Below are 27,256 nucleotides of genomic sequence, written 5' to 3' on the forward strand. Positions count from 1 at the left end.
TAATAAATGATATATATTTGATAGCTAATGATGTCAAAAAGATACTTTCTCCCATTACTAATTATCAAATTCCATTGTTTAATAAATTAATATCAGCCTCGCACTGCCCTTAAGAATTTTGGCCTGGGCAGTGGACAAACAGCCTTCCTTCGCTGGGGATGCAAGTATAACGCATGCACAGTAACGAACAAACGCAATTTGTACCGGTATGAAGAACTGGATGCTGTTGTATGGCACCAGCGATCCAAGGACAAAAGTTTTCCTCCCTTACGGTAAGTATCTTCTTCTTCTTTGTCTTCAGCCTTTACCCATCTCTATATGGGTCGCTGTTCCGTGTAAGCCTTCTCCATCTTCTTCTATCTTGTGTATCCTGTTCTCTCAACCCTTTTTCCCGCATGTCATTTGCTATGTTATCTTTCCATCTGAATCTTGGCCTTCCCCTCCTCCTGCTCCCAACCACCTCCATGTCCATGACCCTTCTACGCACACAATCCTCCTCTCTCCTTACAGTAAGTATGAGGTGGGCTTATTGAAATGTTTTGGTAATTAAGCACAGCTGTGTTGCTTGTCAGATATATTGTGATATGAATAGAGGAAGTATTTATTGGTTTATGAGAAGGTTCAAACTAGGTGCAAATGCACTCATATATGCCGGGCTTACATGATACCTGTCTTTTTCAGCTAAGACCAGTTATATTGTGTCAGGAATATATGCTATCGTCTATTTCATTCCATCTGTCCACCCATGAATGTAGGTTTTGGTTTTAGGTAGATGTGGCAATGCATAGCTAGCTTGTGATTGGTTGGAATCAATATTTCTGATATTGTAAGCTAACTGTGATAAAGATGCAACCTATTTCCTAAGTAATACATCTGTTTGTATATACTAGAACCCTCACACTTATATAGATAAAAACATGCCGATTTATATTGGTAATATAATATATATATTATATTACTGATATATATATATATATATATATATATATATATATATATATATATATATATATATATATATATATATATATATATATGCTATTTGGGCATATTTTCTCTCTTATGCAATTGCCATTGATGTCAACGGCATTGTTCACAGTCTTGTCAAGACTTTGAATCAGTCTATACTTCTTTTTCTCTCCAGACAAGCTTCTCAGGAATAAGGAAAAGTTATTCAAGATTCTTTCTATTTACTTCTTGTTTTTCCCCACCTCTTGGCAGCATCGTCAGGACTGGATCACAAATTGACATATGAAGTTTTTATAACTGCATGTGGATTTTTGAATTTCAAAAATGACATCATTGGGTGCTGAATTTCTATTGGCCAGGTCTCATTCTCTTACTGGTGGTCTGGGCGGCAGCACGGGCATTCCTGGTGCTCCAAAGGACGCATCCTACGCCGTGGCTTGCAGCCAAGGGTGTGGCAAGGGTGGGATTCCCATCTCTAGCTGTAGTCTTGATTTGCTTCATTGTCGGTAGTTGTGTCAAGGGGTGTTCCGTCGCTCATGTTTCCCTTCAGATTCTCATGGATATCCTGTGGTTTTCTTGAAGAAGGGAGGATGAAGTCTGTGTTCCTCTATATATTTAATGCAGGTCATTGCTATTTGCAGTCTGTGGAACTGTTCTTCTCTATGCACGATCTCTGTGTTTTCTAATAATTCTTCTGGTGTTGGTTTATGGTCAAAATCGTCTACATAGTATTGAAATATTGCCCCTTGGTTGCGGTGAGCTTGCAATTGCCTGCGCAGAGTGGTGGTGGTGCGACCTATATAGTAATTGCTGAGGGCATGACATATCCCTTCGGTGCACTTAAAACTTGTATACTGTATTGGTTGACTCCCACATTTCTCTACAGGGGGCCATGCTATCTTGCATTACAAGGGTGCTGACTAGGTTTGAGCAACAGTAGACATGTAAGGAAATACTCTTGTCCAGATTCATAAGTGTCGCACCGCTGGTAATTATTCTCTTCATTTCATGGCCTTGACCGCATCCTTGAACTGGCTGTGATATGCGGCTTTGTAATACAATATGATGTTTCTTGATGAGGTAGGTGTCGTCACTGGTGTGCTGACATACACGTCCAAATGTTTTCATATGCAACCTTCTATTAGATTACTGTCGTATCTGTTATTAGTTAGGAGCTGCCTAAGACATTTGAGCTCTGCGTGAATAGCCTTCCGTGAGGAAGAATGCATAATTGCATGTCTCAGGTACACAGCTACCACAGAGCACTTGTAAGTGTCCCAGGCACTCCCCACAGGCATTAAAGCACCGACCCACATTAGTTCCCTTTTGGTACATGGTAGTATTGTACCTGTCTCCTTTCTTCTCCACATTTACATCCAAGGGAAGTCGGCCTTTGACACCATATTCAATAGTGAAGTTTAGGCCAGAGTTCCTCTTCAAGGCATACTGTAGGTGGGTGACTTCTTTGTCAGTGGCAATGAAGATATCGTCTATATATCGGGTATATATCTTCACTTTCAGATGGGAATTGAAGGTTCTTTCCTCAACATTTGCCATGTACATATTGGCATATACGACACCAAGGGGGATCCCATGGTGACACCATCTGCCTGTCAAAAGATGTCACCCATAAGTGAGAGGAGGAGGGCCTCCTTGGTGCAGATTTTGAAAAGACATTGAAGGGCACCTTCTGGTATGTCCAGGGGTGTGGCATCCCAGCGATAGACTTCTTAAAATAATATTAATGGTTTCATCCACTGGCATATTCGTGATCCAGCGATTCGATGGTAGATCTTGGAGACGTAGTATTCAAAATATCAACAAACGCTACTGGGAAACCACTGAGTACCCCTAGGAATGTGGGGAGTGATGATCTCATTCAGAATCTTGCCTATTTCATGAGCTGGAGAGTTAACTTGGATGATTATAGGGCACAACAAGTTGCCAGCCTTAAGGGTCTTGATGGTGCTGTAACAATACCCTGGCCTGTAGTCTCCAATGATCGTGGGCAGTTTCATAGCTCTATTATCAGAATTGATCTTCTTAGTTATCGCAATCAAGTTTGTCTTTAGGCTTTCAGTAGGGGCCTTGGTTAGGGGTTGGATTTTTTATCATCCATTTTATCATCATATTCTCATTTCATGATGACATAGACAGTGGTCTTGTCACCTTTTCTAACGATGATGTCCAGATGTTCTCAGAGCTGGCAGGATGATTCCTTCAGGTTAGGGGCGATGATCTTACTCCAGTAATTTTCCTGTTGGCGTCTGGCTTCCCTGGTTAATGTATCCATCAGAAGGCCTGTCATTTCTGATGGGGCCTTTATTCAACCACATTAATTTCTTCTGGATGATATTGAGTGACCCACTTATGTTGCTGTTTTGACTCCTTCAGGAATTTAGAATCATTCTCGATCGTTGTATCAAACAAATCTTCCTTAAATTCTTCCTGCACAGATTCCTGCTTGTTGGTGGCTGTCTGTAGTCTTCCTTCAGCTTCCCAGAGTCATCCTTGAAAAGTATTACTGAAGACATTCCGCGGGAGATATGCCCGGTATATTTTCTCTCTTTTACAATTTCCATTGAAGCTAATGGCATTGGTCACAGATACTATCGTCTTACCAAGACTTTGAATCAGTCTATACAGGCATCATGGGAAGATCGTCAGGGAACTAAAGGACCTATTCCAATGAGTGAGGGAAGCAGCACTGACTATCCATCCTTCAAAGTGTTACATAGGATCCAGGATGCAGCACCACCAAAGACCAAGTGCAAGTGGGATCATCTCTATGTTTGGCAGAATGCTACAGGAAGTTTGTGAACAAGTATGCAAATTTAGCAGGGCCTTTGTATGATCTAGTGAAGGGACAATTGAACAAGGTGAAATAGAACTAACCTCAACAAAAGTCATTTGATGGACTTGAGCAGGCTTGAGAAAATACACCAATACTACATACACTAGACTTCAATGGGGCTTTCATCGTGAGGATGGATGCATTGAATGAAGGGCTAGGAGGCATCCTGCTGCAAGAGTTTCCTGATGCAATATTTCCAATTGCCTATGCAAGTAGGAAACTCAAGAAGTGCAACTATTGTACCATCAATAATTTTTGCAGCCAAGAGATTCCATCTATACCTGTATGAGGTGGATTTTGTGATACAGACTGACCACAGTTACTGGCACACATTTAACATGGCAAGATTGAATGTCCAAGAATCATGAGGTGGTCCATAGCACTCCAGACCTACAATTTTTAGAGTGGAGAGCATTCTAGGAAAGCTCAACATTGGCAAGGATTACCTCACCAGGCTGAATTCAGAAAATTTAGATAAATTTTCTTAAGTGGTGTGTTGTCACAGCATAATTTATAAGATTATTAGTTTCTTTTCTAAAGTTTCCCCTTGAATACTGATTTCTTGTTGAAGTTCGAGAGTAGTTGATAGTTCTCAATATCATTCTGGAACGATTATCATCTATTGTTAATTTCTTAGCAGCTTTTTTTTTTGTGAACGTTAGCAAGATTTCAATAAGAGTTTATCAGTTTTTTATGCTTAAAAGCCTGTTGATAATGCTTTTCTGAGAGGTTTTATGTAATCTGCTTTTTTTTAGGTTATTTCCAATTGCCTAACTAAGTTCTGCTTAGTGGTAGCACAGAATGTGGGCTTGAATCTTCAAGTGAGATCTGAGAGCAACTACACTTTGTGGCTAAGGACAAGACAGTCAAACAAATAACCAGCAAAGCAAACTGATAGAAGGCAGCCTATCTCACACTCCCTATCTTCTCACAGAAAGATCCTAGAGCTTCATTTAGAGCAACCTATTTTAGTGACAGCTAAGAGCGGGGACCATATCTCAGATGAGGAGCATAAACAAAATCTCAGTCAGACCAGTTCAACAAGGCGCTTGAAGTTTGCAGTGAAATTGCCCTTCCTGTTTGTGAATAAGTTATTTTTTACCTTTTATTCAGTGTTCTATTCACATTATAAAACCAAAAAGGTTACTTCTCACCATGAGCTTATTTACATCACATATTGTGACAGTACATCTCTAAGGTTTGTGCCTGACTAAAGTTGAACATTATGCATAAGGTCTCCTTGAAACATTTCAGTAACTGGAGATCCAGTTCTTATATCCTTTATGCTATTCCATAACATAAAGATGGGCAAGAAAAGTGTTTTGATAGATGTCTCTGTTTTAGGTGACAGTAAACGCTTAGAAAGAGGCAGATTATACGATTAAGACACAATGGGAGATGTGTGATCTGGATATAGGATTGCTGGGGGGTGAGGCAGACTGAATGCTCAGCCTTGGTAGATGTTTGCAGTCTACACACAGACTTGTTTTTTATGTTTTTATGATTTAGTCTAGAAGAGGGCAAAATGGTTATGGGTAAGCGCAGGAAAGTGTGCATATGAGAAATAAGAATGATGGGTTCAGATAGCCTAGTTAATTTGTAAATCAATTAGAAATTAATTGAATTATGTTCTCATGATATGTGACAGGTAACCAAATGAGATTCATGAAATGCCTTTATACACATTATACTGGTTTCCCAATTTATTGATTCTCAGGTGGTTTTGAATGAAGACATTCTCTTATCTACTGCTGTTATGATTTTCACTGTTACTGATACAAGACAGTGATGATTGATCATAACACTAAAACCTCCTATTACTGCAGTTGTTACCTTTCTTAATCACCATTACCACTGTCATCCACTTTACCTTCATCGTCAAGTACAACATAAACCAGTTCTAATGTGCTTATTCCAGATCACCTCATACTCGTTATATCTTCATGAACGCTGAGCCACCTGGACACGTTAAGAGGCTTCAGAAACATAGAAACAAGTTTAACTGGACCCTCACCTACAGGTGGGACTCTGATATCTCCATGCGGTGAGAGAAAATATAGTTTGTTTTTTTTGTGGGAGGAGGGGTGGGGGTGCGGGGACAGGGGAAGAGTTTGCAGATAAGAATGATCATCATGTTGTGGCATCAACGATGAAAATGGTGATGCTAAAGCTGATGATGATTGGGTTGATGGTTTTATGAATATATATGTCCCAATTTTTTCAACTTTACAGCAGTTTTTTCTTAAATATGAGGAAAAATAAGTCACCTTTGTGTCGGTTTGCTAAAATTTATGTTGGTCAGCGAAAATATGAAAAGTCATAAAAATACGAAAATCACCTAAAGCCCAACAAAAAGTACAAAATCACATAAAAATGCATGTTATAGTACATTTAATATACTGTACTTGCATAATAGTAAGTAGTTAAAAAATTCAAAACAAATAAGAACTATGCAGTTGTTGGCATATCCAGCAGTAACTTGATTTGTGTTGTACGAGAAAATTGCCTAAGAACCAATACAAATTTTAAAAATCAAGTAATATTGAGTGTTAAAATACATAAAATACAATGTACATTGTACATTGTATTTTATGTATTTTGTAGCTTAAAACTTGGTAACAAAGAACTATGTAGTTGTTAGCATATCCTATCGTAACTTCCTTTTGTTTACATGATGTTTGGTGCTATATATGAGAATTGTCTAAAGCCAATGAAAAATACAAAATCGCATAAAATTGTAAGTTTAAAATACACAGATATACACTGTAATGTATTAAATCATTTAAAAACTAAAAAATTCTAAACTAGTAACCTATTTGATGATACATGTAGACGAGCCTACCATGACAAATAAGCCAAATTCAACGCCATTTTTGTTGAGTCTCGCCGTGCTGCGAATAGAACTTACCGTACTGCCAAGAGAGATTTCAATAATTCCTTGAAGAGGAAACTTGAAGGAATTACTCAGCCTCATCTGAGGACCCAATTGGCATCATCTATCTTTAAGTAAGGCTTGTCTTCTATTCCACCACTGCTAACAGATGATGGTAGATTGGTTACTGGTCCTGCGGAAAAGGCTGAGCTGTTTCATCAAGCTTTTGAAGCTAAGCAGTCAGCTGAGGATGTCCCTCTCCTTGATACTTGTTATCCTAAACCTATTCTTACAAAATTTGCATTTTGCTCTAGGGATTAAGGAAATTCTGGATAATCTTCATAGCTGGGGTTGAGGAGATCCTGATGGTTTCTTCCCTTTGTTTTTTGAAAAAGTTTCTAGGGTGTTGTCTCCCAAGATAAGTAGATTCTACCGATTTTTATGTCGACGTAGTATCTTTGCGGATAAGCGCAGGCTTGGTAATGCAGTGCTTGTTCCAAAGAGTGGCATATCTGCAAACTGCAGTAATACAGGTCGATCTCTATTCTCCTTGTGCTCTCCAAAGTTGCTGAAAAACTTATTTTCAAGCCACTATATGTGGAATCTAAAGGATTGTTAGCTGATAGTCAATATGCATACTGGAAGTAGTTAGGTACCTGCAATGCTCTTTCAGACTTGACATGCCATTTGCAAGAGAACCCTGATAAGGGTTTCGAGTGCAGAGTAATTCAAATAGATTTTAGTTCTGCTTTCGATTTAGTAAATCACAAGGCACTTATTTATAAACTTCAGAATCTTGGAGTGAGTGGATATGTTTTATTTACTTAAGATTTCCTCACAGGTAGGCAGCAGCGAGTTGCTGTGGATGGGATCTTTAGTGAACCAAGACCTATTGTGTCTGGAGTTCCACAGGGAAGTGTTCTTGGTCCACTGTTATTTTTAGTATATACAAATGATTTGGTTGTTGGCCTGGGAAACTAGATTGTTCAGTATACCGATGATGCAACACTTGTGTGTGTAGTAAAGTCTCCACTTATGAGAAATGAAGCTGCCCTCAGCCTTAATCAGGACATGGATTGGATCACGGAACGGTGTAGTCGGTGGGGTATGAGACTGAACTCCAGTAAAACGAAAACATCATTGATTAACAGATCTTGTACAGATGTCCCACCCCACCCTCCCCTTCAGGTGGATGGAATTTGGCTGAATGAATCTGAAGCTTTAACAATTCTAGGTGTAACTTTTGACTTACATCTTACTTTTGAGAAACATCTAATGACAGTTTCAGCAAATGCCGCACAGAAGTTAAGTATTGCTCGTAAGGCCTCATATATTTACAACAGAGATAAAATCAATGCAACCTGTTTTAGGTCATTTGTACTTCCTTTACTAGAATACTGTTCTCCAGTGCGGATGTCTGCATCTGTCAGTGATTTATCTCTTTTAGACAGAGTGGTTTCTGTTTCCTAACAGTAGCAGAGCTGACTTGGACCATTGACAGATGGTCTCTTGTTTGTCGCTTTTTCATAAGTTGTACTTCAACATAGATCTTTCACATTTACAATTGGTCCCTGATCCCCTTTATCTGCCAAGAGCAACCAGATTCGCTGAACAGCAGCATCAATATGCAGTAAATGTGCCTCACTGTCGAATTTCTCAGTTCCTGAGGTCCTTTATTCCTCACACCATTGGACTGTGGAACAGCCTTCCAGAGGATGACGTGCATTTGGAACTTCAGAAGTTCAAATGAAGGTGCAATGCATTACTACCCTAATACTATTCTCCTTCATTTTAATACATTTTTATCTATTTATTAATTTATTAATTTCTTTTTTCTTTTTCAATAAGTGAGATCTCTTCTTTCTGTATTTGCCTTTACTTCCTCTTCTTCCTAGTGAACACCATATTCTTTGGAAGCTTGAATTTTAAGTCAATGGCCCCTGTGGGCCTCTTCCATATGAATAGCTTTCATCTACTACTGAATAATAATAATAATAATAATAATAATAATAATAATAATAATAATAATAATAATAATAATAATAATAAATACCTGGGAATAATAGAGGGAGAGGATATAAAACACCAAGAGATGAAGGACACGATCAAGAAAGAATATATGCAGACTTAAGGCGATACTCAAGTTAAAACTCAACGCTGGAAACATGACGAAAGCCATAAGAGCATGGGCAGTACCAGTAATCAGATACAGTGCAGGAGTAGTGGGGTGGACGAAGGCTGAACTTTGCAGCATAGACCAGAAAACTAGGAAACACATGACAATGCACAAAGCACTACACCCAAGAGCAAATACAGACAGACTATAATAACATGAAAGGAAGGGGGCAGAGGGCTACTAAGCATAGAGGACTGCGTCAACACCGAGAGCAGAGCACTGGGGCAATATCTGAAAACCAGTGAAGAAGAGTGGCTAAGGAGTGCATGGGAAGAAGGGCTAATAAAAGTAGACGAAGCCCAGAAATATACAGAAACAGGAGAATGAAAAACAGAACAGGAATGGCACAACAAACCACTGCATGGACAGTACATAAGACAGACTAAAGAACTAGCCAGCAATAAAACATGGCAATGGCTACAGAAGGGAGAACTCAAGAAGGAAACAGAAGGAATGCTAATAGCAGCACAAGATCAGGCCCTAAAAGCCAGATATGTCCAAAGAACAACAGATGGAAATAACATCTCATCCATATGCAGGAAGTGCAATATGAAACACGAGACCATAAACCACTTAGCAAGCGAATGTCCGGCGCTTGCACAGAACCAGTACAAAAAGAGGCATGATTCAGTAGCAAAAGCCCTCCACTGGAGCCTGTGCAGAGAACACCAGCTAGCTTGCAGTAATAAGTGGTGTGAACATCAACCTGAGGGAGTGATAGAAAATGATCAGGCAAAGATCCTCTGGGAATATGGTATCAGAACAGATATGGTAATCTATGCCAATAGCCCAGACGCGACATGGATTGAAAAAATCAAGAAGAAAGTATCACTCATTGATGTCACAATACCATGGGACACCAGAGTAGATGAGAAAGAAAGAGAACAATTTATAAGTAGCAAGACCTGAAAATCGAAATAAGAAGGATATTGGGTATGCGGTATGCCAGTGGAAATTGTAAAATAATCATAGGAACGCTAGGCATGATCCCAAGATCCCTGATAAGGAATCTGTAAAAACTAGATGCCGAAGTAGCTCCAGGACTCATGCAGAAGAGTGTACTACTAAAAATAGCGCACATATTGAGAAAAGTGATGGACTCCTAAGGAGGCAAGATGCAACCCGGAACCCCACACTATAAAAAAAACCAGTCGAATATGGATAACTGTGATACACAAAAATAATAATAATAACATTTACGTGATGACCGATGTTCCAGTGTTTAAATACTTGCCATCATTGGAGGTTGTTCGTGTGGTTCAACCGTGTGCACTTGCAGTGAGTCACTGCATATTTTTTTGTGCTTTGCTTGTATAAGTCACTGCATTTTCTCTGTTTTGCTTGCAAACTAAGTTGCTGTGTCTTCTTTGTACTTAATTTGTACCATAACTTCCAAGAAAACTTCTATTGCTAACACTGCTAAGCACCATGGCATTTCGGTGTAGTATAAGGAGGCTGTGTACATGGCCTGAGATGAACAAGTATCAACAGTCGCCCATACCAAAGAGGAGTTTCAACCATGTCAAAGAGGATGTCTGCAATGAAGTGCACCATCATCTACAACTAAAGAAGCAATGTCTATGAGGAAATGGAAAACTTCTTTCTCTGTGGATTGAACAGCAGACTCAATGCATCCCCATAACCCAGATGTTTATTCAGGGAAAGCACTGGTTTTGTTTCAAACCTGAAAAAGAAGCTTCCCGAAGAGTAAGACACTGAACTCAAAGTGGGTTCAGGATCGTTTATGTACTTCAAGCAGTGGCAGTCTTTATAACATGAAGATTCAAAGAGAAAGTGCGTTGACTGACAAAGTAGCAACAACAGATTTTCCAGCATTGTTGGCAGAGATAATTATGGAGAAGGCTATCTTCTGGAACAACTCTGATGAGATGAGACTTCTCTGGACGAGAATGCCAGACTGGTCATTCGTAGCCAAGAAGAGAAGGCTATGTCTGGCTCCAATGCTGGGAGGAAAGTGTTCAGAGATTTCAAGTTTAATCTGCTGCAAGTGTATAATGCCAAAAATCCTCAAGCACTGAAGAACATCACCAAGCCCTAACTCCCAGTTACATGGATGTCAGACCCCAAGGTTACGGCGAGTAAATTTTTGAGGATGGGTTATTCAACCACTTCATACTAGCAATGCAGATAGAGTATGTTGTTAAACAAGGGCATCCCATTAAAGATCCTCCTTGGTTTATGCAATACTCCTGACCACGTGCAAAACATTGATGATTTCCACCCCAACATCAACATTGCTTTTTTCCCCTTCAACACCACCTCTCTCTTGCAGCCAATGGACCAAGGGATCATCGCCATTTTCAAGTCTTGTTATCTTCATTGTAATGCTAAGGAAGGCTGTAGTGATGGAAATGACTGACAATGTCACAATCTGCAACTTCTAGAGGAAATAAGAAATTTATAAGTAGTGCTTGAAATGAAGTTTTGTGCCCAGCTATGATTGGCATAAGGAGGAAACTTTGTCCTCAGTTTGTGAACAAATCCTCAGTAAAGTCGAGTAATGAGCTGCAGATGGATTTGGAGGAGTTTTCATATCTTACTGAGGCAGATATTAAGGATTTGATGGAGCTTCAAGAACAGCATCACCATGAAGAGCGAGAACCAGAGTCACAACATTTCACCACCAAAAGAAAATACACCAGGCCTTTTTGTACCTGGAGAAATGCTTTGCATTCTTTGAGGAGATGAATTCCTACACTGAACCCTTTTCAAAATTTGTGTAGGCAGTTCATGACAATCTTATTCCTTATGGGCTCATTTTATAAGAAAATAAGTGTAAGACTCTTTAGAGCAATCTCTACAACTTCTTGCTTCACACTGAACATCAGCCACAAGAGGCAGAAGAAATGGAAGTGTCCCACCCTCTCCTCCAACCTCCACCTGTGGCCTATCTTTTTTAGCTAAGAATTTTAAGTATTGAAAAGACGTTATAAGCATCGTTATTAATTGTTTATGGACTACTTAGGATTGCCTTTTGGTGAGATGTTTTGAGTATTCTTCACATTAGTATGAAGGAAAAAGTATATTTCTATTAAAGTAGAAAGTATGAAGGAAAAAGTATATTTCTGTCAAAAAGTTATTTGTATTTCTATCTGACGATGCTAATGAAATTGTGGTGTTTAAGACATTTAATTAAAATTAAGTCTTTTTCAACACAAGCCATAAGTTTTGGAACTAATAATTACCAACGTTATGCAAGGTATACTGTATACATTCACATACATACATATATATATAATTTAATCACATACATACATATATATATAATTTAATCACATACATACATATATATATAATTTAAAAGTGAATGTTTGTATATTTGTTTGGATGCTATAAAAATTCGAACCTCTTGACAGACCCAAACAAAATTTTCCAAACGGCCTCTATGTCACCCCAGAAAGGTTTATAACTCAAAATCAAACCCCTACCCTGTGACGGACATACAAACACAGACAAAACAAATTAAATGTTCGTTTTTACGTCACCTTTTCCTTCAGTGCTTTATGGGTTAATTCTTATTTTTCGCCTGACGCTCCACCTTTTCTTCTAGGCGCTGTCAAACGTATGATTAACCTACAACAATAAATCCAAATCCCATATAACATCAATTTTTATCAGAATTTACGTGGATTTTGATAATAATTTATGAGAATTAATATAATTGTTTATTACTTCGACAAAATCAACAATGAAAACCTATACTGGTTTAAATGAGGTTTGGAATTAATTATCAGCAAACAGAGCGGTGAGGAGCAAGAGACAGTAGATAGATGAAACGTTGCCAGTTAACCATATATACATGCCTTCCCGAGTCTATCTCAGCACATTATAAATTTGATCAAAGAACTAAGTAACGTTTTTCACATAATCACAAACATGGAATATGCATGAAAAAACGAAGATTTGTTTTACTCTCCTTGAATTCCCAACACACTTCCCATTGATTTGAACGCGTTATTGCAAAGAACCATCTACACCGAATGAGTCGAATTAAGATTTGTTTTACTCTCCTTGAATTGCCAACACACTTCCCATTGATTTGAACTCATTATTGCAAAAACTGTCTATGCCGTCCATGTGTATATATATATATATATATATATATATATATATATATATATATATATATATATATATATATATATATATATATATATATATATATATATAAACATACTATAAGCAAATACTAGGAAAATTAAAGGCAGAAATTCAGTACCAAACGCTTTCACGTGTCATTTATTCACGCATCGTTGTGGCACCGATGATGCGCGAATAAACAGCACGTGAAAGTGCTTGGTACTGAACTTCTGCATCTCATTTTCCAGTGGCAATTACTTATATACTGAAGTCACATGCATATACTGTGATTTTTTAAGCATATATATACTGTATATATACACAGTATATATATATATATATATATATATATATATATATATATATATATATATATATATATGTTTATATGTAATTCTAAAAATTTACTAGTATCTTAGTTTTGGCAATCGTAGCTATTTAGAGAATAAACAATTTCAGTTTTGCTATTTCCAGAAACGGGAAAAAAGAATTGAACAACATAAACAATGTATAAGATATGCACAGGTGGACAGTGGAGCTTTTGTTCATGTTAGTGAAAAAAAAAAAAAAAGTCATGCACCCAACTTGGCGAAAGCACAAAATGGTATGCTGTAAAGAAACATGATTGAGTCCAGCTTTATGAGACAATTTCTGATGAAATATTGACATCAGTCGAGAGTAAAAACTCGTTCCATTAATTTCAAAGTAATGTGTAAAATGCATAGATTTTAAGGAAAGCAGTTGACATAGACAAGGGCAACAGGTGTGAGCCCATCCGCATAAATAACCAGATTTGTAAATAGCATACTGACCTCAGATGTTAAAGCGTACATATTTTTTTTTTTTTTACACGTCAGGTGTGAATATTTGGTTTCCAACTGTTTGTATGTTCGTTTTATTGTTCCTTTAGAACATATATTGTAAATTTCTACCACAGCCTATCAATCCTGTAAAAGATGCCTTACATATAAAGACTAAAACCTGCCAGGTTTGCAGTATTTAATTTTTCCTGGTGGTACATCTCCATATATATATATATATATATATATATATATATATATATATATATATATATATATATATATATATATAAATAATTATATATATACATACACATACTAGCTGACCAACCCAGCGCTGCCCGGGGAAAGTTCCTCGTTGGGCGAGTCGGTAGAGTTGTCGGCTAGCACTTGCTGGCCCGAGTTCGAGTCTCCGGCCGGCTAATGAAGAATTAGAGGAATTTATTACTGGTGACAGAAATTCATTTCTCGCTATATTGTGGTTCGAATTCCACAATAAGCTGTAGGTCCTGTTGCTACGTAACCAATTGGTTCTTAGCCACGTAAAATAAGTCTAATCCTTCGGGCCAGCTCTAGGAGAACTGTTAATCAGCTCAGTGGTCTGGTAAAACTGAGGTATACTTAACTGTCCGGGGAAACACTGAATAACAACCTATAAACTAACTATCTCTCTCTCTCTCAGGTTCTAATTTAAATTCATTCATTAATATTGTATATGAGTATAGGTCTTTTTTTAATCAGAAACATTTAGACTATACTCTTTCACGCCTTTTTTCTTCTTTCCTATTATTAAGTGAATTGCTGCAGCAGCTAGTCTTCCACCTCCTCATCAGTCAGCGGAATTTATTGGAAATGAAAAGTATTCAATTTTCTCATCGTGTGAATAAAAATTAGATGTTTCCATAATGTACCTATTTTTTGTGATTTTTTGAAAAATAGTAACCAACAGGTGCCACTTACCTACAACTCGTCTGTACATGTTGCCCTTGTTTCACTGCCCTTTGTCATAACACATTTAACACAAATAGTAATGAATTATATTTCAAAAGAAAGGCAATTTGTTTTACTTTTGTGCTGAATAAAAAGAAATTAGGTATCGATGTTTAGCGATTGTTGGTGAATTAAGAAAGTCGCAAGACATTTTCCAATAGGGCTAACTTCAACTCGTGATGCGTATGCTTTAAATTGGTTTTGGGACGTTTTTAACAATGCATAATAAATTATAACTCATTAACTTTACAATAACATCAAATTTATGGACGTAGCATTTGGTATACGGTTACATGGAGCAATAACCAAAAATTACCACTATGCATTTTTGTACAGCAACTTTATCGCGCAAAGCAAAGTTTAGTGAGCACCTAACGATCAATTCGTGCCTCCGGTAATGACATAAGGTATCATAAACAAAAAAATTCCCCTCGCGGAGGAATTTAAGGCAAATGGTTATTTATTGTTTTGAATAAATACACGTTGATAAAAGATAGAAATGAATATATAACATTCTAATAAACAACCTTAAACAAACATTTTATTTACCTAAGTGACGGGAATGCAGCAGTACTTGCAAATTGACTGGTAACTCTTCCAGTCTTGCTGTTCACGGGTTGATGTAGTTGCCAGGTGCCCGTTTCAAATAAAAGTATGTGTGAATCACCGAATTTAATTCGACTTATTCGGTGTAAATTTTTTTTTTTTCAATAATGCATTTAAATCATTGCGAAGTGTTTTGGGAATTCAAGGAGAGTAAAGTGAATCGCAACTCGACTCGTTCAGTGTAGACGGATTTTTGCAATAATGCGTTCAAATCAATGCGAATTATGTTGGCGATTCACGAAGAGTAAAACTAATTGTAATTCGACTTGTTTGGCGTAGATGGGTTTTTGCAATAATGAGTTCAAATCAATGCAAAGTGTTTTGGCAATTCAAGGAGATTAAAATGAATAATAACTCGGCTCGTTCAGCGTAGATGGTTTTTTGCGATAACGCATTCAAATCAATGCCAAGTGTGTTGGTAATTAAAGGAGAGTAAAACAAATCTTAATTCGACTCATTCGGTGTAGATGGTTTTTGCAATAGTGTGTTCAAATCAACGCGAAGTGATTTGGCAATCCAAGGAGGGTAGAGTGAATCGTGACTCGACTCATTTGGTGCTGACGGTTTTTTTGCAATAATACATCCAAATCAGTGCGAAGTGTGTCGGCAATTAAAGGAGAGTAAAGCATATCGTAAACTGACTCGGTGTAGACGGTGTTTTGCAATAATGCGTTCAAATCAATGCGATGTGTGTTGGCGATTCAAGGAGAGTAAAGAGAATTGTGACTCGACTCATTCGGTTCAAGCGGGTTTTTTGCAAAAAATTCGTTCAAGTTAATTCAAAGTGTGTTGGCGATTCAAGGAGAGAAGAGAATCATTACTCTACCCATTCCGTGTAAAAAAAAGTGTGTTGGTGATTCAAGAAGAGTCAAGCGAATTATGATTCACCTCATTCGGTGCAAACAGTTTTTTACAACGAGCTGAAATGAATGCGAAATGCGTTGGTGATTCAAGAAGAGTAAAGCGAATTCTGACTCAACTCATTCGGTGTAGATGGTTTTTTGCAATAATGCGTTTAAATCAATGCAAAGTGTGTTGGCGATTCAAGGAGTCAAGAGAATCGTTACTCGACTCATTCAGTGTAAGCGGTTTTTTGCAATAATGCATTCAAATCAATGTGAAGTGTGTTGGCGATTCAAGAAGAGTAAAGAGAATCATGATTCGACTCATTTTGTGTAAACGATTTTTTGCAATAATGCGTTTAAATCAATGCAAAGTGAGTTGGTGATTCAAGGAGAGTAAAGAGAATCGTGAATGGACTCATTCATTGTTGACCATTTTTTGCAATAATGCGTTCAAATCAATGCCAAGTGTGTTGGCGATTCAGGAGAGTAGAGAATCGTGACTCGACTCATTAGGTGTCGACTGTTTTTTGCAATAATCCGTTCAAATCAATGAGAAGTGTGTTAGGGATTCAAGAAGTGTAAAGAGAATTGTGACTAGGCTCATTCGGTGTAAATGATTTTTGCAATAATGCGTTAAATCAATGCGAAGTGTGTTGGCGATTCAAGGAGAGTAAAGAGAATCGTGACTCGACTCATTCGTTGTAAAGGGTTTTTTGCAGCAATGCGTTCAAACTCAATGTGAAGTGTGTTGCCGATTCAAGGAGAGTAAAGCAAACCATGACTCAACTCATTTGGTGTAAACGGAGCCAAAGTACTTTTTTCATTGCGTTGTTGGTCTTGAATTCTACATTAACCCTAAATTTTCAAGTGGAAGGCAAATATCCTTGAAACTATTCCTATATAGTAGTACAATCAGGATGTTTGTACTACAAGTCTTGTTGGCGCTCTTAATGCATTGTCTAATAATAATTCGGGATATTATAATTTCTTGCCCGCATTCCTAGTCATACCTGTTTCATCAGCAATTAATTCAGAGCTACATATATGTAAAGCACTTAAAAAAAAAAAAGGACGTGAAAACTGATTTTAATGTATTGCTTGACCCGTAAAACATGTACATAGGCAGAAATACCGTTAGGTTTTCTGTACACAATATATTCAACCTATCACTATTTCTATACGTTAAGCAATCCAAAAACGGCAGGATACTATCATTTCGAATTCCACAGTCAATTCTATTGATGGAACCTATTAATGTAATATACCAAAGAGAATATTCACATTTTTATTCCATATTCACATTTTTATATCTGATCATTACTTGGTTGAAAAATGAATTTGGATAGACATGATGAGAGGAACTGGTGAAAATGAGGCTGCATATGTAGTTAAGACTTATGAGTTGGATAAGAATGGAGCTGGGAGAGCATACAGGGGCCTAATGTGTGGATAATGAGCTTGGGATTGAAGGAGTGGAGATGGAAGGCGTAGATAAGGAGTTTGTACAATTCCTTGATTAGGTTAAATGAACAACAGGGAGTTTTTGTGGGTGAAATCATTCAGTCACGTGGAAAAAGTGGACCATGATATGGTGTTGGAAAGAGTTTATAATTCAGAGTCAGAGGGAAGAAAGAGTGGAAGACCTGGGAAAGGATGGATAAGTGTAAAAGGGCTAGAGTGAATACTGGGTAGGGAGTTCGATGCGCTTCCTTATGGGACCTCTGTACAGGTGTATGAAGTGGCTGTACGGAGGACATTTTTCCAAACAGGTGGTGGTTCATCCGCAATTCAGTAGGTAAAATATGAATTTGAAAGTGACTATTATGCTGTTTCTTATATAAAGCCAGTTCCCCCTCCTGTCAGAGGAAACAGTTTGGTGTTGAAAAAAATATATACGTATATTTCTATGAGCATGTGTTCATGTAAGACGCTCAATATATTGCTGGTCGTCCAGTCACCCAAGTTCGGCAACATTGGATCTGCTTGATATTTGGATGGATGTCCATATGGAAATGCCAATGCAGAAGGCACTTAAGCTTGTTAAACGTCTATCAGACAGGCGTTGGGCTGGCAACCTCATCCCAACAGTACTTAACGAAAACTGGAAGGGTAGCACTTCTGGAGCCATAACCTCCTTAGAGAAAAAGGGAGTATGGTAAGAAAAAATATATGTATAAAATAACACATACACACATTTATTTCTTTTTTGAAGGTCCATGGTTTTTTCCTTTATAAAGACTTCCACATGAAACCGAAAACATGAATTACGACCATCACCCATCTTTACCTTTATCTTCTCAATCCTCTTCAGCATCGGACAGGTTCTCCCCAGGAAGAAACCCAAGAATATTTCACTGATCAACTACGCGAAGGGAAAGACCAAAATGGCGGCCTGGTTCGTGTCGAATTGTGGTACAGACAGTGGAAGGAGCCAGTGAGTTCGTTTTTAATACTTTTTTTCTATTATTATTTTAATCATTATTTTTTTACAGTGGTACAAACCGAAAACATTTCATGAATGTCTCATGAAAGGATTCGATTAATGTCTCATGAAATGATTCCCACCGGTGGATTGATAATTATCTCGTCTGGGTACCTCCGATTCTCTCTCTCTCTCTCTCTCTCTCTCTGTAGCCCACAACAGATGATTAACAACTAAATACAAGTTTAACTGCTAGGTTCAAAAGAGGCATACCGGACTTTTAGGAAACTCTCCTATATCGCCCCTCGTTCGGTTTTTGGATCAAGCAGTAGTTACTGTTTGTCACGATGCCCAAGAGAGAAAGAGAGAGAGGAGGGGGGGAAGGGAGAGAGTATTTCACATATAAAACCTTATCATAGCCGGGATGACCAGCAAAAACAGAGGAAAGTGTATGCATAGAGAGAGAGAGAGAGAGAGAGAGAGAGAGAGAGAGAGAGAGAGAGAGAGAGAGAGAGAGAAATTTCTTAGCCTACTTATTAATAACGAAATCGTTAACGAAATACTGAATTTACACTCATGATAAATATTTTATTCTTGAAATGGTGCAGTGTTGGACTGTAACGTCTTACAATGAATTATGTATTCTTAATATCTCGTGTACTAGCTGTAATAAATGGCGGTAGTATCAAACAGGGTCGAAGCGTCATCTTCCGACCTCTGCGGACATTAATCAGTCAGCCCGAAGTTGAGACCAATGCATCATTCCGCATACTTCTTAATGGCCAGTTGTGAGAGAGGCTGGCCCTAGGCTATACGACGGGAAGCTTAAATGAATGTGACTAAACAGAGAATTTTACCATAGTATAGATTATTGTCACTTATTCACGCACAGGTAGCCTAACTCTCATTAATAACCAGTTGACCAGTGTTACTCGCAGTTACAAAGGAGAAAGAGGTTGTATGGCCATACTTTGATCCATATTTTCATAATTTTTCCCGTATTCATAATAAAATCATTGTAAATTTTTGCCGATTTTATAGACTAACATAGTCTAAAAGAAGTAACGAATAAAACAGAAAGCACGAAACCTGGTCAGCCCAGGCTAAGCAACCATTCTTGCTCCCACCCCGCCTGCTTCCCGCACCCCCAAAACTCCTGTATCTAGACCCGGATGAGGTAAAAAAATTCTTAAAATTACTTTTTGGGTAATCCTGCTAACAAATAAACAAACAAACCAAACAAAAACCTCCTCCTTATTGGAGGTGATCTAGTTAAATTGTCTTAAGGTAATATTTGTGCTAAATAAGAAAACGTGGAGTTGGCTAATATGAGAAACAACAGTTTCACTTTCTTTCACTTTGTCTGGTTTTATGTACAGTCCTCCACAGGGCTAATTCCCTCTCTGGCGGGCCCTTGTACGTTTTCAAAATAAGGTGCTTCTTATATTTTATAATTGTCTTTCAGTGTTTTCTTGTCAGTATCGTAGCTCCTGCAGAATTGGAGAGTCTTTAATTCTTTTTTAAATTTGCTATCTTCTTGTATTAAATTGCACAGAATATTATTAGTCAAAGCCATGATCCATATTTTTCACCTTTGACACATGTTCTTTATATACTGTGCACTTATTGTGTAAAGTCACCACATCGGCGCCAGCGTATTGTTTCAGCGGCGCCATTAACTAAGTCTCCGCTGAGCATGTTTTCTTTGGTGACTTCCCATTTTCTTCAAACTCAATTAGTCACGCCTAAAACGTGCCAGGTCACGCATTTTAATCATTTTTACTTTATGTGTATTTATACAAATGTCACACATTGTGTATCACATGTTTCTTCATTCACAGGCATCAAGACTGTATCATATTGTAGTTCTGTAGGTTTTGTATTGTAATTTGTACTCGTTCACTGCATATTATTGTTTATTGTTTCGACCTCAGGTCACAGTCAATTCCATTGTCTCTCGCGGGCCGGAGTCAGTCGGCCGCTATATAAACTGCCTGGATCTGTAATAAAGTAGCAGTAACTTTTACCTGCTCGTTTCTTTGACACCTTACAGTGGTGACCCCGGAGTATCCCGGAGCCATTAGCGGACTGACACGGCGACTTAGTCTTGGCTCCAGGATTTCTCCAAAACGCTCTTAGCGGCCTAAACACGGGCTGTAACCAGCGTTTGAGCGTGCTGACTCTCGTCGGCGTACCCCACCAGCGTCACTAGTGAAACCACACGGCGCACGAAAGTGCGTATTGACGCGGAGTACCCCACCCGGTAAGGGGTCAAAGGAGCGAGCATGGACGCGATATCCTCCTTCATGCAGTTAAACGCGACCCCGCGACTCGGAGGTTTACCTACCTCCCATCACACCCGCGCCGCCCCTGCATCGAGGCCCTCCCGCAACTCCACACCAGCGCCCGAACACACGGCGGCCGGGCAACACAATCGTGGGCCGCCCTCACCGTAAAACTGCCGCCGTTTATGCAGGGGAACCCATCGATGTGGCTGCGCAGGGTGGAGAGCCACATCAGAATCGCGGACCTGACGGACGAAAATCCTACAGGCCGACACAGTGCTCAACGCCCTTCCGGAGGACGTGTACAGAAAACTCATCTTGCGAGTACCAAACACACACCCTCACATACAGCACCACAAAAGTTCCTCCTCGAAGCTTGCTCCCTGCCCATCGCCGAGCGGGCCGCCTGTGCTATCGACCTTGCCATAAACCCATGCCACGACCTCAATTCAAGAGACGCTTGGGCATGGTCGTAGATCTCCTGTCACTACCAGACTTGGGTGGCACAAAGAAGAGGCAGGAGATAAGCCGCGACGGAAATTCTACCTTCGCCAACTCCTCCCGGAGGTACGCAACCAGATCGCTCACCCCTACACCATGCCTATCGAGGACCTCAGAGACGGCGCAACATCTCACAGACTCCGTCAAGGCTTCACAGCGGCTAAAACCGGCCACACAGCCGGTCAGCTCCGTCCAGCCTGAAGAGGACGAGCAGCCCGTCAACGCTTATCGCCAACAGACGTCCACCGAACCACAGCAGATGGAGGTCCCGGGCTTCTGTCGCTACCACAAGTGGTTCGGAAAGGACGCCCGAAACTGCCTGCCGCCCTGCTCGTTCGCCCGTTCAAAAACGGTGGCGGCGCCAGCAGGACAGGCCGCCATGGCAGCCGAAGAACCCAGGGCCTCAAAAACAGTAGGTTTTACGCCCGCGACACCGTCTCGCAGGATGATGCTGGTCGACACAGGGGCCTTTAAATCGGTCTTCCCAGCATCCAGAGAGACCGCAACCAGACACCAGACCAGGCCGCTTTCTGACGGCCGCCAACGGAACCCCATCCTCTCCTACGGCACCAGGCGCCTGTCGATCTCCATCCTGGCCAGAGTTACTCCTGGGACTTCATCGTCGCGGACGTGGGAACCCCAATCCTGGGGCCGATTTTCTGGCGCACTTCGGCCTGCTAGTCGACGTGGGGCACAAGCGCCTCCTCGATACCGACTCCTGCCGGTCTCTCGCGTTAACAGCGGGACCCAGACCCACCATCAGCGCCGTCGCCCCCCACCAGTATGCACACCTACTGTCGGAGTTCCCTGAGGTATTTAAGCCCGAGCTTCGCCAAGTCCCCGGGGCCCCAGCCAAGCACGGCATATACCACCATATAACGACTAAAGGGCCCCCGACACATGCGAAGTTCCGCAGGCTTCCCCCTCAGCGCCTTCAGGAGGCGAAAAAGCATTCGGGAGATGGAGCGGATGGGCATCTGCAGGAAAGCCTCCAGTCCATGGGCTTCCCCCCTCCACATGGTGCAGAAACCGGACGGCTCCTGGAGACCCTGCGGCGACTACAGGCGGCTCAACATTGCAACAGAGCCCGACCACTACCCTCTACCCAACATGCAGGACCTCATGGCCTCCTTTCACGGGGCCAAAATATTCACTAAATTGGACCTTCTTAAATCTTATTTCCAGGTGCCTGTTGCGCCAGAGGACATACCAAAGACAGCCATCATCACGCCCTTCGGGTCCTATGTGTTCGCCTTCTCCACCTTCGGGCTGAGGAACGCCGGGCCACCTTCCAGCGGCTCATGGACAGCATCCTGGGGACATAAAGTTCTGCGTCTGCTACGTCGACGACATTCTCATATTTTCCAGGTCTCACAGCGAACACCAGAGACACATCAGGGCAGTCCTCCAGCGCCTCCAAGAGAACGGCCTCGTTGTCCGTTTTGACAAATGTACCTTCGGCGTCCAGAAAGCAGAATTCCTGGGTCACGAGGTGTCTCCGACAGGCGCCCGCCTCTTACATCGAAAGTAGCAGCCGTAGCCAGGTTCCCGACACCCACCTCCATCAAGGCCGTCCAGGAGTTCCTTGGGATGGTAAACTTCTACAGGCGGTTCATCCCCGGGATCGCGCACACCACGGCCCCCCTGACGCAAGTCCTAAAGGCCAACCGAAGTCCCTGTCTTGGGGACCCAGCCAGCAGCAGGCTTTTTCCCTGACGAAGGCCGCCCTCGCCAAGGCATCCGCCTTGGCACACCAGGATCCCAAATCCCCCCTCCAGCTGACGACAGACGCCAGTAACGTTGCCTGCGGTGCTGTTCTGGAGCAAATCATCAACGGCGCCCCAGCCCATCGCTTCTTCAGCAAGAAGTTCAATCCGCAGAGACCCGCTACAGCACCTTTCGACAGGGAACTCTGCGCGATGTACCGCACAGTTCGGCACTTCAAGTTCCTCCTGGAGGGGACGCCTTCACAATCTTCACAGACCATCAGCCACTGGTTCACACCTTCACGAAGCAGGGGGACGCATGGTCTTCCAGACAGCAGCGCCACCTCTCAGCCATAGCCGAATTTACCTGTTCCGTCAGGTACCTCCCGGCAAGAAAAATCCTGTAGCAGACGCCCTCTCCAGAGTCGAGTTGAACGCAGTGCAGCTTGGTGTAGATTACCAGGACCTTGCCAGAGAACAGGCCGCTGACCAAGAAACCCCAGCATACCGCACCGCCATCACGTCCCTCAGTGGCGGACGTGACCCTCGCCCCGAAGGCCCCAGCCTGCTCTGCGACATCAGCACAGGTCAGCCCCGCCCTTGGTTCCAGCCTCACGCCGCCAGGTATTCGACATAATTCACGGCCTCTCACACCTCCGCAGGACCACGGCCAAACTGCTTTCAAAAGTTCATCTGGCACGGGTGCAAAAGGACGCCACGGCCTGGGCAAAACAGTGCCTGCAGTGTCAGACCAGTAAGGTGGGTCGTCACACGCAGTCGGGGTAGGCGAAGTTCCCACAGCCAGGGCGCCGCCGGCCACATCCACATCGACGTCGTCGGGCCCCCTTCCCCATCAGGCGGATCCAGATACCTCCTGATGGTGGTAGACCGTCGACGAGGTGGCCCGGCCACACCCATGCAAGAAGCCACCGCCAGCGCATGCGCCGAGGCCCTGCTCTCCAGTTGGGTTAGCCGCTCGCGCCCTGGACCACATCACAACCGACAGGGGCCCCGCCTTCCTCTCCGAGTTGTGGTCAGCCCTGGCTCAACTGCTGGGAACCACGCACCACACCACCACAGCGTACAACCCAGCGGCCAACGGCCTGGTCGAACGGTTCCACAGGTCCCTAAAGTCATCCCTCATGGCCCGCTGCACCGCCGAGGACTGGAAACATCAGCTGCCGTGGGTCCTCCTTGGGTTGAGAACCGTCCCCAGAGCCGACGGCACCCCATCTACAGCTGAACAAACCTATGGGGAACCCCTCGTGGTGCCGGGAGAGCTCGTGACGGATGAACGCCACTCCCCATCACTGCAGAGGCTCTGCGACGTGGCCGGCAAGTTCGCCCTTGCAGGCGCCATACATCGACAAAGCAACCACCTTCATGCCGCCACAGCTGTCATCCGCCACCCACGTCTTCGTCAGAGTCGACGCCGTCCGTCCACCACTAACCAAGCCCTACAGGGGACCCTTCCGCGTGCTGGAACGAAACAGCAAGGCGTTCCAGCTGGCACTCCCTGGCAAGGACGACTGCGTTTCAATAGACCGCTTAAAGCCCGCCTTTCTGTCGGAGAGTCCCGACAGCGACGCAGCACCCTTCCGCCCAACCGCACTCCAGCACGCCACTCACCTCGCAGGCGCGCGCCGCCCCAGGAAGGGACCGCCCAACCAGCAGCCTCACAGGCGGGAGACCCCTCCGTTATCTTCAAGGAGCCGCGGCACCCTTCAGCGTCCCAGCAGATACAGGGGATTAGTCAGACGCGTCCCCGCCTTGGGGGGGAGTATTTGTAAAGTCACCACATCGGGCGCCAGCGTAGTGTTTCGGGCGGCGCCATTAACTAAGTCTCCGCTGAGCATGTTTTCTTTGGTGACTTCCCATTTTCTTCAAACTCAATTAGTCACGCCTAAAACGTGCCAGGTCACGCATTTTAATCATTTTTACTTTATGCGTATTTATACAAATGTCACACATTGTGTATCACATGTTTCTTCATTCACAGGCATCAAGACTGTATCCATATTGTAGTTCTGTAGGTTTTGTATTGTAATTTGTACTCGTTCACTGCATATTATTGTTTATTGTTTCGACCTCAGGTCACAGTCAATTCCATTGTCTCTCGCGGGCCGGCGTCAGTCGGCCGCTATATAAACTGCCTGGATCTGTAATAAAGTAGCAGTAACTTTTACCTGCTCGTTTCTTTGACACCTTACAATTGCCATCATATGCTTTATGTTTAGTATCACTATGGGCTTTCTTTACATAATTGTTACACTTGAAGATGATGCTGGCACATTCATTTGATTTGTGATTTTCATCACATCTAGGGCAAGCTTGGTCATTTCTACAATTTGCTGAGCTGTGACCAAATTCTTGACATTTATAGCATTGATAGGGCATGTACCAGTCATATACTTTGCAACGGCTATACAGTGTACACAATTTGTCACCTCTATCATAGACAGCCTTTCGTATTTGTGGTGTGCATTTGATGATATAGTGTTTATATTTGTCATCTTTGGCTATCATTTCCTTTACAATTTTCAGGTCGTCATTTTCAGAAATGAGGCTACCTATCCATGGATTTTTCTTTACAATGTTATCGACAATGTCTTCTTCATCCTTCGGGACATAGACTACTTTTATTTTTGGTTTAAGTTTACCCTTCTCATTTACTGATATATTGTTGATATTCTGAATCTCCATTTTTGCCTTTTCTAAGTTTTTCCTGTCTGGAAATATTTCAAATAAGTGTCCATCTCTTGTTCTTTTAACCTGTTCAACTGGCGCCGTTATTTTACTCATAATCTTTCTCTTTTCATTAGCTGCTGTGCTCTCTTCGTTTGTAGATTTGATCAGAAGCACTTTTTTTGTCTTTAGTGATTCATCATAACTTTTGTCCATGTTCATCATGGTCTTTACATCTTCATCAACATTATCATTTTTGTTTTGGATTTCACCTAAGTTGATAATTACGTCACTAGTTTTCTGAGCCGAATCCTGAATCAACTTTGTTAATATCTCTGTTTTCTTTTATTTCTTCAAGTTCATCTTCAATGACTTTTTTTGTGTGTTCTTTGTTCAGGCCTCTTGCAATTATTACAGATGTACAATATGTTATCACTACGAAGTATGGGTGTGTATCTGACCTTGATACCTGAGCATTCATAATGGAACCATATGTCACATTTCACAGCAAGTTCCTTCCTCATCAACTTCCCCAGAGCAATGTCCGCAGGTTGCTGACACTCTCTCGATTTGGATTGACTCATCCTTCTCCAGTATTTTATTTGGTATTCCATCTTTACGTGCTGCTTCGATAATTATGAGATAATATTCGTACGATAGTTTGATCTTCCCTTTACTTGATTTAATTTCTACAGTATTTACTTTCTCTTTTTCCTTCCTCTTCTTCGTATTCACTTCGAACATTGCGCAAGTCAGGCACTTTTCACAGAGCACTTCACAGACACATCCTACCAGCACGAAAGCTACATCAACGGTGATAAAAAAAAATCAAAATTATTAACAAATGATCCTGGAATGCTCACAAATTTTACTGCATTGGAAAGGATGTGTGAACAACCATCCTGATAAACTCTAATGCTTTATTTACCAAGATGTTTACGAATAAGAAAGTTACATCGATACCCACCATTACTGAAAGGCTCTGCAGATTCTTTAGCTTTCTGGAAAATCTGTTACATATTTTGAATGGGCAGACAACACCAACCCCCTTAATTTTGCTAAGAGAATGGATAATTTATTTTGGGGGGGAAGGAGAGATTTTTGTCATTCTAATGTAGTCGACAAGAAGAAAACAGAAACACAAATTTCATTTAATGAGTCTTCTCATGTTGTTATCAAATGAAATGTGAATGCTGACGCATTTAAATAAGATTAGTATTAATAATCAATTCCCATTATCTTCCTCTCCTTCACCAAGGATTACAAGACAACTACAGAAGTACTTTCCAGTGGATGTCTACGGGAAATGCGGACCTCTGAAATGCCCAAGATTCACCAAAGTTGATTGCTATAAAAAAGCCGAGAGCCGATACAAGTTCTACTTATCTTTCGAGAATTCCCTCTGTAAAGATTACGTCACGGAGAAGTTCTTTAAAATTCTTTT

At 41.3% G+C, this 27,256-nt stretch overlaps 1 long non-coding RNA gene across 1 annotated transcript; it reads left to right on the forward strand.

Moving 5' to 3' along the window:
* LOC136840248 (uncharacterized) lies at positions 1 to 27,256 on the forward strand. Its single transcript, XR_010853566.1, has 4 exons — positions 1 to 272; positions 5,742 to 5,867; positions 18,525 to 18,647; positions 27,071 to 27,256. It is a non-coding gene; the product is annotated as an uncharacterized lncRNA (long non-coding RNA).

Source organism: Macrobrachium rosenbergii, chromosome 7 (genome assembly GCF_040412425.1).
Source record: "Macrobrachium rosenbergii isolate ZJJX-2024 chromosome 7, ASM4041242v1, whole genome shotgun sequence".
Classification (NCBI taxonomy): domain Eukaryota; kingdom Metazoa; phylum Arthropoda; class Malacostraca; order Decapoda; family Palaemonidae; genus Macrobrachium; species Macrobrachium rosenbergii.